Source organism: Rhinatrema bivittatum, chromosome 3 (assembly GCF_901001135.1).
Source record: "Rhinatrema bivittatum chromosome 3, aRhiBiv1.1, whole genome shotgun sequence".
NCBI classification, from domain to species: Eukaryota; Metazoa; Chordata; class Amphibia; order Gymnophiona; family Rhinatrematidae; genus Rhinatrema; species Rhinatrema bivittatum.
Genome location: NC_042617.1, coordinates 515909030 through 515920815, shown reverse-complemented (window position 1 = coordinate 515920815; position 11786 = coordinate 515909030). Strand labels below are relative to the sequence as shown.

Sequence of the window (11786 nt, the reverse complement as noted above, 5' to 3'; positions counted from 1 at the left end):
CTAGAGACGTGGTTGAGTAGGCAGAGGTCAGAATCCGGGAGTCAGTCCGAGGAATGGTCAACAAAGCAGGGATCAGGTTCCAGAGGTCAGATGAGGTCACAGGCAGGCCGAGGTCAGAAGGCAGGCAGCAGGCAGGCAGGTCGAGGAGGAGGATGAAGTCAGAAGGTAGGCAGCAGGCAGACGGGTCTAGGAGCAGGATGAAGTCAGAAGGCAGGCAACAGGCAGACAGGTCAAGGAGCAAGCCGAGGTCAGTAAAAGTGAGACAGTCCGGAGGTACTACCTGGGGAGATGGACAGACGAACAGGAACAGAAGGACGCTGGAATACTAGGATGCAGGAACAAGGCAGGAACAAGACTGGAACAGAAGGATCCTGGAATGAGACTGGAACAAGGTTCATACGCAGTGACAATCTAACAAGGAACTAAGCCGTTTGCCAAGGCAAGAAAGTACAGGCAAGGACTTCCTTATATCAGGGAATCAATCAGGGCGCACCGCGGAGCTAGGGCCCGCCCCTGGCCCTACAAGAGGCTGGGTGGTCTGCGTGCACGCACGTAGGGGCATGGCCAACGCTACCGAGGATGCTGAGCTCCAGTGTGAGGCCTGGTGCGCAGTGGAAGGCCCAGCAACCTACCGCCGCCATGGGACACTGAGGCCTGGAAGAGCTTGCAGCTGCCGCTAGGGAGGCCAACCCAGGACCTGCCGTGGAACCAGAGAGGTGATCAGGCCCGTGCGCGGGCCGGGCGCAGATGGGGTGTGTAACATGTTGATAATGTAAAATATCCAAACAACCACAAAACTGTAGTGTATGGTTTAAAAACATCTCTGATGTATCTGTTTTGCCACTAGCAAATTTTGTAGCAAAACCTGTCCCTATACCAAGCCCATTCTTTTTTTTTTTTTTAATAAATTAATTCTTATCATAGCCTACATACATTTTCTAAAACAAATCCTATCAGGGCCAAAATCAAATTATTTGGTGGACAGCATTGAAGGATTTGCCTTTTAATATTTTCCAATCTTTTTTATTTTTTATTTGGTTGTTGTATTAGGCTTATCTAGTTTACTTGACATTTTACTCTATCTCTCATTTTATTTCAGTTTATTAGTGAACCTGTGCTCCTTGTAATTAGATTGTATTTGCCACCCTTTGGGACATGTTCTAGATTTGCTGAATTTTATTTATGTTATTGTATATTTGTGGATGTTTATGTGTTTATTTATTGTCCATGTTTATTTTATAAATCACCTTGTCATGATTTTAATTGGGAAAGGCGGGCTATACATTATTAAATTTAAATTAGAGTGCAAACCTATGTGAAAAAACCCTTTCATAGACTCTTGAAACAAAAATGTAATATCTTTAATATGAGAACTGAATTTAGGATTTGAATCTTTAAAGAAAATATCTACACAGTGTGCAAAGTTCTAGCCTAGATTCAGTCCCAGAGACAATCGGTGAATTGGACATTGCAATTATATTTATTCATTTTTGGCAGTATTTAGAATACAGGTAGAACTGAACAAGGAGTTGGAACATTCTTTTTCTCTGTAAACTAATTTTGATCTACTGCTGTCTTTAATAACTCATTCATTACCTTCTTAATCTTCTCAGTAAGGTTCCCCATCTGATATCTTATTACAAAATCATTTTCCAATTAGGCTATCAGCCTTTCTGAGACACTATTATCTGCCATTCATTATAGTATTTTTATTAGCTTTCAATTCATTTAAATATTTTTCTCTCCTCAACACTGTTCTGATTTCAAGAGATAGCATTAATACTTTTGAAAATGTCATGTACATGCGCTGTTCTGCTCCCTCGATCTAAATAACCTATGAGCAAGGCCTATTTTCAACCAAATAATATGCAAACTATGATAACCCATGCCGAAAAGCTGGACAGAGAAAGGCAAGTTTCAGACTGACCAATTTATCCAATTAAATCATACTTTTATCTGGGTAAAATGGTTTTGAAAATTGTTGCCATATGTTTGTTTTCATTATGTATTAAATCTTATTATCCACATTTTCTTAAATGCACATATAAACAAAAGAAGTTACATATAGAAATATTCCAGAAAACAAGTCCAATCTCAGCAAGGAAATAAAACAATAAAAATGATCAAACCAAAGAAAATTAGAGATATCTTGAATCAAGCCCACACCGAAAGAGGAAGAGTGTTTATAGAAAATTAAAACAAGGAGAAAAATACATTATCATACCAAATTGCCACTAATCATCTACAGCATTCTCCAACACTCCCCTGGGTAATGATTACTACATCATCCAGCTTTACAAGAGCAGTCTCAGATATCATGGCCGGAGGCTAACCCTTCAGAAGTGTCTTTGGTTGATCTGAATCAACAAAAACGTAAGTGTTAAAAGAAAATTGGTTCTTACCTGATAATTTCCGTTCCTGTAGGACCACGGATCAGTCCAGACCATGGGTTATGCCTCCCTTCCAGCAGGTGGTGACAGTGTCATGTACTAGTAACTGAATAGTTATGAATATTTCCCTAAATAAATGAAATATTAATTAGTTTAAACAAGGTGAAAGATTTCAAAGGGGCATGGGATCCCTAAAGACTAGAGAATGGAAATGAGGAAAAGAGTGCATGGAGGTAACTTACTGGTGTGGGGGTATTACCCTTAACCAACAAACCTTCATACTGTTGATATAACTCATTATTGCTCTCTGCTTTAATGGTAGGGGGAAGAAAGGAAAAGGAGACCTAATTTCAGACAGCAACCAACAAGGACATTAATTTTACAGTCTAGGAAAACAAACAAGCATGGGGTTACTTGCTGATGTGACTGTTACTACACTTAACTAATAAGCCTTATATTTGTGATATAACTCCAACATTACTCTCTGCTCCAACAGCAAGAGACAAAGAGGAATCGGACTCAGACAGAAACCAACAAGGGCCCTGACTTTAATAGTTTGGGAAAATAAGTATGGGGGTAACTTGCAAGGCAGATGCCACCCCCGATGATACCGTTATGGGGGAGACCTGTATACACAAGTCAATTACCACCCCCTGATGATATCTTTATGGGGGAGACCTGCATGGCATGGCTGGTGCTACCATAAGCTTGCTGGGCAGACTGGATGGAACATTTGGTCCTTTATTACCGTCATTTCTATGTTTCTATGTTTACTTTTATACCAGGTGTCTTCCCAAGAAAATAAGAAATTGCCAAAAGCATTTTTCCAATAATTAAAGATTTATTTTTTGTTAATATGTAAATGTTTAAATATTTAAGGTGACCAATAGCAAAGAGACAATTCAATATATTTTCTCAGTAATAATATTCTATTATTCTCACATTTAAGACAATTGAAATCTTAAAGTGTCAAACAATTTTCTTTAGGGGTATCAAGCAAGAATGAACAGTTTCAGAAATCCAGATTGATCAGATAATTTGTGCTGGCTCATTAAGAAATATACGAATTTCCCTCATTCAGACAGCTGACTCCTCCCCTTAATCAGTCAACAGGCAAGATCTTTTAAGTTTGAAATATTTATTGCACAGATAATTTTCCATTACTCACAATTGTTGTTTCTAAACGTATATATATGCCCCAGGCAGAGATCTTTGTAGCTGGAGGTAGGCAGGAGAAGGGAGATAGAGTTTCTTGGGATTCAGGATGAGAAGGCAAGGGCTTCTGAAGCTGATTAGTCTTTAGAATTAAAGCAATGAGGAGAGGTATAAAAAGACTAATTGTATTTCAGGGGCTGCAGGCACTTCTAGCCTTTAACGCCACCTGGCTTAGACTGACTAACAGTCTTGGGAAGTGATTACAGGAAACGTCCCAACAAGCTGGGGCTAGAGGGCGAGATCCAATGGTAGCGAGCCTAGGATCCATGTGACATAGGGGGGCATGAAGGGCAGTTCCTTGAGCCAATAAGGCACTTAAGAAGACTCAAGTTAGATTGAGAGGGCATGTAGATGCTTCCCAATGAGAGAAGCAGGGGGGAGGGAGTTTCTCTTAAAGGCAAAACTCCCCTTAAAGGCAGGGCTCACAGGCCTTTATCAGGGGTTACAAATAAAGACTGTACTAGGCACAGTTAAACTGCAATGTATATACAGATGCCAAAATGTACCCACTGCTGGGGACAGAACACTTCCCGTCTGGTATCGCAAGATACCACTATATCAGTTCTTATATCATTATGCAACAATGGCAAGTTCATTGTGACTGGATCTTTCGATGTTCAAAGGAGTTCTCGATCATCTCGGTTGTCCAGTTATCCAGGCGATAGGCGATGCCTTCTTCATAGGGTTTTGCCAAACTGAAATGAAAGACAGACAGCACAAAGAGAGAGCAAGTCTTTGGTGTGGACAACGGTCCACGAAGTTCAAGTTTCTTCATGCAGCAAGAGGAGTACCACCTCATTGATGGGCCTGTAGAAACCCTTGGCTGTCCCTTGGTTTACAGTCTTTACTTCAATCTTGCGAATACGTCCGTCGTTTCTAGGATAGGTCTTGACGACGAGTCCCAGGGGCCAACTGTTGCACTGCGTTTGGCTGTTTTTTGAGAAGGATGAGGTCACCTTCTTGGATGTTGGGTTTGTTGGATTGTCATTTGCTTCGATAATGGAGTGTCAGCAAGTACTCTTTTTTTTTTCCATTGACTCCAAAAGTAGTTGGCAAGCTGTTGGACTTGTTTCCACTGACACTTGTGGAGCTCCTTGTCGTCAAAGTTTCGTATGGCACAGGAATGTCAATAGTCTTTTGCGTTAAAAGCATTGCTGGGGGAGATCACGTGATGTGGTGGGCCTGACTAGCTGCTGCTGTCGGAGCTCCGGCTGCCGCCCCCCCTATTTTTAATATTTTTTGAGCATACTCGACCACTTTTTGCGCGACGCCCCGAGATTACATCGGAGCTTTTCCACTGCTTGCGTTTTTTTTTTTTTTTCATCAGCGGGGGCCTCACATGGCGGCTCGATCTGCGCGCAAAGAAAAAGAGAAGACGAGGATTCCAGGGCCTAAGATGGCTGCCTCACCAAAGATGGCGGAGCCGCTGGCTGAGACTTCCCTAGAGGAAAAGATATCCCACGCAGTGGTCACCGCGTTGGATATGCGGCTTCACCAAATCTCGGAGCAGATAGCTGAGGTGAGGGCTTCGTTCGTGGAGATGGACGGCCGAGTGGAGCGAGTGGAAGGCCGCGTCGGTCTCGCGGAGGATGACATCGGAGCGCTGGAGACCCGGGTGAATGTGTTGGAGAAACAAGTAAAAGCTCACGAGGAGAAAATTGATGACCTCGAGAACCGCTCCCGCAGAAACAACTTGCGCTTTGTGGGCATACCTGAGTCTCTTCCCGACTTTGATTTGCCGCGCCTTCTGGAAGCCTGGTTACTGAGTTTAGTTCCTTCCCTTGCGTCCCCGTCGGGGGGCCTTATGGAGCGGGCCCACCGCGTGGGCAGGAAAATCGCCGGAGAGGGAGAGCGCAGACCGCGGGTCATTCTGACGCGGTTCCTACATTTTGCCCATAAAGAACTGGTGTTGCAGCACTATCGGAAAGTAAGGGAATTCTTTTATGAGTCGCATCGAATTTTAGTGTTTCAGGATTTTTCACCTCGTATCACTCTGATGAGGAAAGCCTTCAATGGCGTCTGCAGCGACCTGGTTAATCGTAAAATACGATTTGCCTTACTGTACCCTGCCCGTCTCCGTATCACCCACCAGGGCCAGCCACAGTACTTTACCTTGCCAGCGGAGGCTCAAACATATGTGGGAAGTCTTCCTTCTTCGGATATATCCGCGGACACATGAACTGCAATCTTGCAGGAGAGATAAGTTTACGTGGTCCTTTCTTCTGACATTTCTTTCTGGGCTGTGGGACGCTACTTTATACAGGAGAGCTCGGCTTAACTGTTTTTGTTATAGATCTCTGCTTTTCATCTCCACCTGCTGCGCAACGTTTGGTTTTTGAAACTTTCCGGGAGCTAGAAGCTCTCTGTTTCAAGCTGAGTGCATCATTTTGGATATAATTGCACACTTTTTGGATTTTTTTTTTTTTTCGGATTTATTTTTTCTTTTTCTTTCTTTTATTGGCTGGAAGCGGGGGAAGTGTTTATTTTTATTTGTACTTGGACCTCTGTGTTTTTCTTCAAGTCCTTCCCCTGGCCACTATCTCCTTATGTGCAATTAAACATAAGAGTTTTGCTCGTACTTGGTTTTCAAGTTTCCTTTTTTTGTTATTATGATAGGGAGGGGTGGCAGCCGTACACATGGGTACACCTTGTGATCTCTTGCCCCTTCCGGGGGTTGGTAAGATGTTGGGGTTGATCCTCTTTGTTATTGGTTTACAGTGGGGATTTTCTTTTTTTATAATTGGAGGGGGGGGAGGGGGGGAATTCTGGTTGTGTTCTGGGGGGGTATATTGCAGAGAATCTCCAAGGTTTCTGGTCCATATTATTTTTAAGGTTCCAGGTGCGGGTGTTTTCTATGTCTGCTAATCCATCTTTATTGCCACAGCTTCTCAGAGATGAGACGTCTCCGCGACAATTTTCCTGCGCATTGGCTCAATGGCATTAGAGCTGGTAACGTGGAATGTAGCGGGCTTGGGTACCCCTATCAAGCGAGAGAAGGTACTGGCTCGATTGGCCAGACTCCATGCCCATGTCACTTTCTTGCAGGAAACTCACCTGCTTGAGGCGGAGGCTCGTAAGCTTCGTAAGAAATGGGTGGGACAGGTGTTTTATGCCACCGGCACTTCCAAATGTAGAGGGGTGGCCATTCTTATACACAAATCAACATCATTTCAAGTTCAGACTCAAGTAGTGGATCCGCAGGGGAGATTTCTTATTTTGAAGGGAACTCTGATGGGGTCCCCCATATGTTTGGTATCAGTGTATGCCCCGAATTCCTATGACCATACCTTTTACACCACTTTGCTCTCTCATCTCACTAAATTCGAGGGTTCTCCTATGGTAATTGGGGGGGATTTTAATTTTGTTATTGACCCTCAATTAGATAGACAACCGGCTAGGAGTGGTCACTCGATTAGTGAAACTAAGGGGCCTCGTTTTTTGTGTAGACACCTCCACTTGTTGGATTTATGGCGGGTTTTACACCCTGGGGAGCGTGACTTTACCCACCTGGCCCGAGCACACGCTACAAAATCGCGGATTGACTATTTGTTAGTCTCTGAGTCACTTTTTCCCAGTTTTACGGGGTCCACTATTGCCTCCCTATGGATTTCGGACCATTGTCCGGTGGTGGGAACAATGGGACAGCGTGCAGGGGGCTCTCCAAATCAGTGGTGCCTTCCGGCTTTTTTGGCAAACGACCCGGAATTCCCGGCATTTCTTCTCAAGAAGTGGCGTGAATATCTGCAGGCTAATCAGCAACATCTTGACCACCCGATTTTGTTATGGGAAACTGCAAAATGTGTTTTGCGTGGTGATATCATCAGTTATGTCAGTTATAAAAAGAGACAGTTGGATAAGGACATAATCCGCTTGGATAAACAGCTGAGGTTGTTTAAACGTCAAATCAATGCTGGAGTGGATGCCGATAGCTTAGTTCAATATAATGAGACCCGTATTGCTCTTAATAGCTTATTGCATGAAAGAGCCAAAAGAACATTAAGGGCACAGCAGTTTTTTTTATTTCGGTTCGGCAATAAAACGGGGCGGCTCCTTGCGGCTCTCCTGAAAACGCAAAATTCTTCCAAATTTATTGCTAATTTAAAGGACTCGGTGGGGAACATTAAATCTACCTCCTCGGATATAGCAGATATTTTCTCTGCCTACTATAGTAAGTTGTACTCAGGGGACTCTGTTGAAGAACTACAGATTGCGGATTTCTTAAATGAGCTCCCCCTGCCGCGGCTCTCTGATGAGCAGCAGGCGACTTTGCAACTCCCAATTGCGGTCTCTGAGATCCGTGATGCTATTAGGTCGCTTCCTGCCAATAAGGCTCCGGGCCCGGATGGCATGACCTCCATTTTCTATAAAGCATTAGTAGATGAGATATCGCCTGTTTTACAAGCTGTATTTGAAGGCATGACAGACCAACGAGAAATGCCTGGTTCTATGCGGGTCGCCACTATTGTAGTTCTCCCTAAGGGGGGTAGGGATCCGCTGTTGGCATCCTCCTACAGGCCTATCTCTTTGCTAAATTTAGATATCAAAATTTTTGCAAAAATCCTGGCCAATCGACCGAAGTCTTTTATGCCTCTGTTAGTTTCGCCCGACCAGGTGGGGTTTGTTGCGGGGAGGCGCTCCACGGTCAACATACACAAAGTGCTGGCAGTACTTGAGCGCTGCCAATCATATCGTGTGCCAGATCCCCTGTTGGTTACCTGTGATGCTGAGAAAGCATTTGATAGGGTGGCCTGGCCCTTCCTCCGACAAGTTTTGCTTAAGATGGGGTTTACTGGTAGAATATATGAATACATTACTTTATTGTACACAAATCCGTCTGCTCGGATATTGGTAAATGGTCAACTGTCAGGGGAGTTCTATTTACAGAGGGGAACTAGGCAGGGGTGTCCCCTATCTCCCCTTCTGTTTATTTTGACTGTTGAACCCCTGGTATGGCGGTTAAAACTGGACCCTGAGGTGACCGGTTTTTCGGTTCAGGGGCAGCGGCTCCTTACCCTACTTTTTGCGGATGACATCCTGCTGTTGTTATCCAAGGCGCGAACATCTCTCCCGGCTGCTATCGCTATTTTTCACAAGTTCCAGATGGTATCGGGCTTTAAATTAAATTTAGATAAAACAGAGGCCCTGGATTTGGGAGGGGGGCTGCGAGATACGTGGGCTGACCTCCCTGTCAAGTGGGCTGCCTCGACAATTAAATATCTGGGAATTGTTATTCACCCGAACCCCAAGAAATGGTACAGTTTAAATGTGATCCCTGCAATAACCAATGCGTCAAAAAAATTGGAGGGGTGGCAGAATCTTCCCTTATCTCTCCAAGGGCGTATTGCGGTAATCAAGATGGTTATTGCACCGCAAATATTATATAAATTGCTTATGCTCCCCTTCATTTTTCTCTCAAAAGATAACCGTAGGCTTCAGTCCATTATACGTAAATTTATATGGCACAATAAGCGCGCTAGGTTGGCTTATTCCACGTTGACTGCTCAGAGGAAGCATGGCGGTTATGGTCTCCCGGACTTTGTACGTTATTCTTGGGCTGCAAACCTAAGGTTTCTGGGGGATTGGCTCCTAGGTACTCATGAGTACACCGACCCTGATTTGATACAGGCCGTGTGCTCTCCGGCAGACCCTTTTTATGTCCTACACCTTGTGGTTCCCCAGGGTTCTCAACCATATATGGGTCATAGGTTGGTCCTTACCATGCGGAAAATATGGGGTATCACTAGGAAGCTGCTGGGTCTACCGATGCATGTATCTTCACACTCGTCTGTGCGCTGTTCCCTGCGGGAGTCTGGGACTATCTTGCCTACCCGCCATGCTTTCTCCATCTCCTCTAATTGGCTGTTACATGAGGTCTTGGATCCCAAGACGGGTCAGATTTATACTTTTTCTCAGTGCCAAGAGAAATTTGGGTTTACGCCTGCTCATTTTCTCCTTTATGGGCATTTACGAGCGGCGGTGAAGGCCACCTTGCAAGGGGCATCAGGGGAGTCTATTTCTAACCCCACATATGACTCATTGGTGGATTGTTTCAATTCTAGGAAGGGGTCTTTGTCATGTCTCTATCAATTTTATCACTCTGTTTCCCCACACTCTGTGTTTTCGCTATTATTACCTAAATGGTCTAGAGACTGTGGCGAAATCTTGGAGATTCAAATGTTGCGAGACTGTTACCTTTCCATTGTCAAAATTACTAATAATAGTGGACTTCGTGAACTCCAGCAGCACATTTTTCATCGAACTGTGTGTTCACCAGCTAGAGCCTGCTTGATGGGCCGGATTGCTTCATCTCACTGTTTAAAGTGTGCTCAGACTCCAGCCACATTGATCCACTGTTTGTGGGAATGCCCGAAGATATCTGCCTTTTGGGAGAGCGTCCGTGCTCGTATCAGTGTGATATTACAAGAGACTGTTCAGTGGTCCTGCTCGTTTTGTCTTCTGAACAATGATATTGGAGACGTCAGCCTAAAAGTGGACAACATTGGATTTGTTTCTAAAGCTTGTTTGATAAGTAAGAAATGCATTTTGTTACAGTGGATAGTCGATAGCCCTCCGACGATAGCGTGTTGGGCGGCCTCGATGATGGAGCTTTACCAATTGGAGTATGGGTCACTGTATAAAGCTTTTCGACCTCGCAAAAAAGTTCTTTTTCGGGACATCTGGGGGCCGCACTACAAAACTCTCACCCCTCGAGTGCAATCATTGGCACCCTTGGTAGAATTGAATGTATCCTGATTTTTTTTTTTTTTTTGTAGCGTTTGGGGGCTTCGGTTCCTTTTTTGTACGTACGGGGGGCAACCTTGTCTACCTCTTTATGTAATCAGATTATTGTTTACTGTCTATACCTCCACGACTGTCTCTCTCTGAGAGGGGAGTGATATACCTGACGAAGCGGTGGGTTTAAACTTTGGGCTTGCATTCCGCACGTGTGTGGAGGTTCTCTGCAATGGGGGGGAAGCTGGGGGGGGTTAGAGGGAGAGGGGTTGGGCGTGGGGGGTTGAGTTTCCTCATTTTGTTTATTTGTTTTTATGTATAAGTTCATGGGGGGGTCTCTCACATGTTCTGTACTGGGGGGAAAAAATTGGCTGGGATGTATTCGGATGATTGTTGAATTGTTGCTTGTTCTTTTTACCTTGCCATAATAAAGAAATTAAAAAAAAAAAAAAAAAGCATTGCTGGGGTTAGGATCAGAGGTGACTCAGGGTCAGATGACACTGGAACTAGTGGTCTCGCGTTTAGGATGGCTACCACTTCTGCCAGAAGTGTGGTTAGGACTTCATGGGTGAGCCGAGTTGGCCTGGTTTCTATCAGCATAGCGTCAAGAATTCGGCGGACCATCCCAACCATGCGTTCCCATGATCCTCCCATGTGTGAGGAATGGGGTGGATTGAACACCCATGTACATTTCTGATCGCCGAGGTACCTTTTGACGGTAGGATAGTCAATTTTAACGAAGGCAATGTTCAGTTCTTTGCAGGTTCCTACAAGGTTAGTTCCACAGTTGGAGCAGATCTGAGTGGCTGGACCTCTGATTGCAAAGAATCTATGTAATGCGTTTATGAAACTCAATGTGTCCAGAGATTCGATGACTTCAATATGCACAGCCCTAATGCTCATGCAAGTGAATATCACTGCCCAGCGCTTGTTATTCACGCATCCCCCTCGGGTGCATCTGGATGTAACCGGCCAGGGTCCAAAGACATCTAGCCCCACATAGGTAAATGGGGACTCGGTGCTAAGTCAATCTGTTGGAAGATCTGCCATTTGTTGTTGTTGTTGAAGGTTGCTGTGTATTTTATGACACTAGATGCATTTGTGGATTATGGAGGTGAATCACCATTTTGTTCCTACGATCCACAATCCTGCGGCTCTGACAGCCCCCTCTGTGAGGTGCCGACCTTGGTGCTTAACCTGTTTGTGGTAGTGTCGCACGAGTAGGGTGGCTATGTGGTGTGGACCAGGAACAATGACAGGGCTCCTCTCACCCCAATCTAGATCTGCATGGGTGAGGTGGCCACCAATCCTCAGCAAGCCATCTTTGTTGATGAAAGGGTTCAACTTCTGAAGGGCACTGTCCTTGGGTAAGTTTGTGCTTTTGGTGAGGCATCTCCATTCTTTTGCATAGGTTTCCTGTTGTGGAAGCAGTGCAGAATGGCACTCTCG

The 11786-nt window shown here is 44.7% G+C and overlaps 1 long non-coding RNA gene across 1 annotated transcript in view; it reads left to right on the top strand.

Moving 5' to 3' along the window:
- The first annotated feature begins 2307 nt into the window (after window positions 1-2307).
- LOC115088193 overlaps window positions 2308-11786 on the top strand; it is a 161643-nt gene continuing 152164 nt past the window's right edge. The window contains exon 1 of the long non-coding RNA XR_003855722.1: window positions 2308-2373. This is a non-coding gene — a long non-coding RNA (uncharacterized LOC115088193). The remainder of the gene's footprint in view (window positions 2374-11786) is intronic.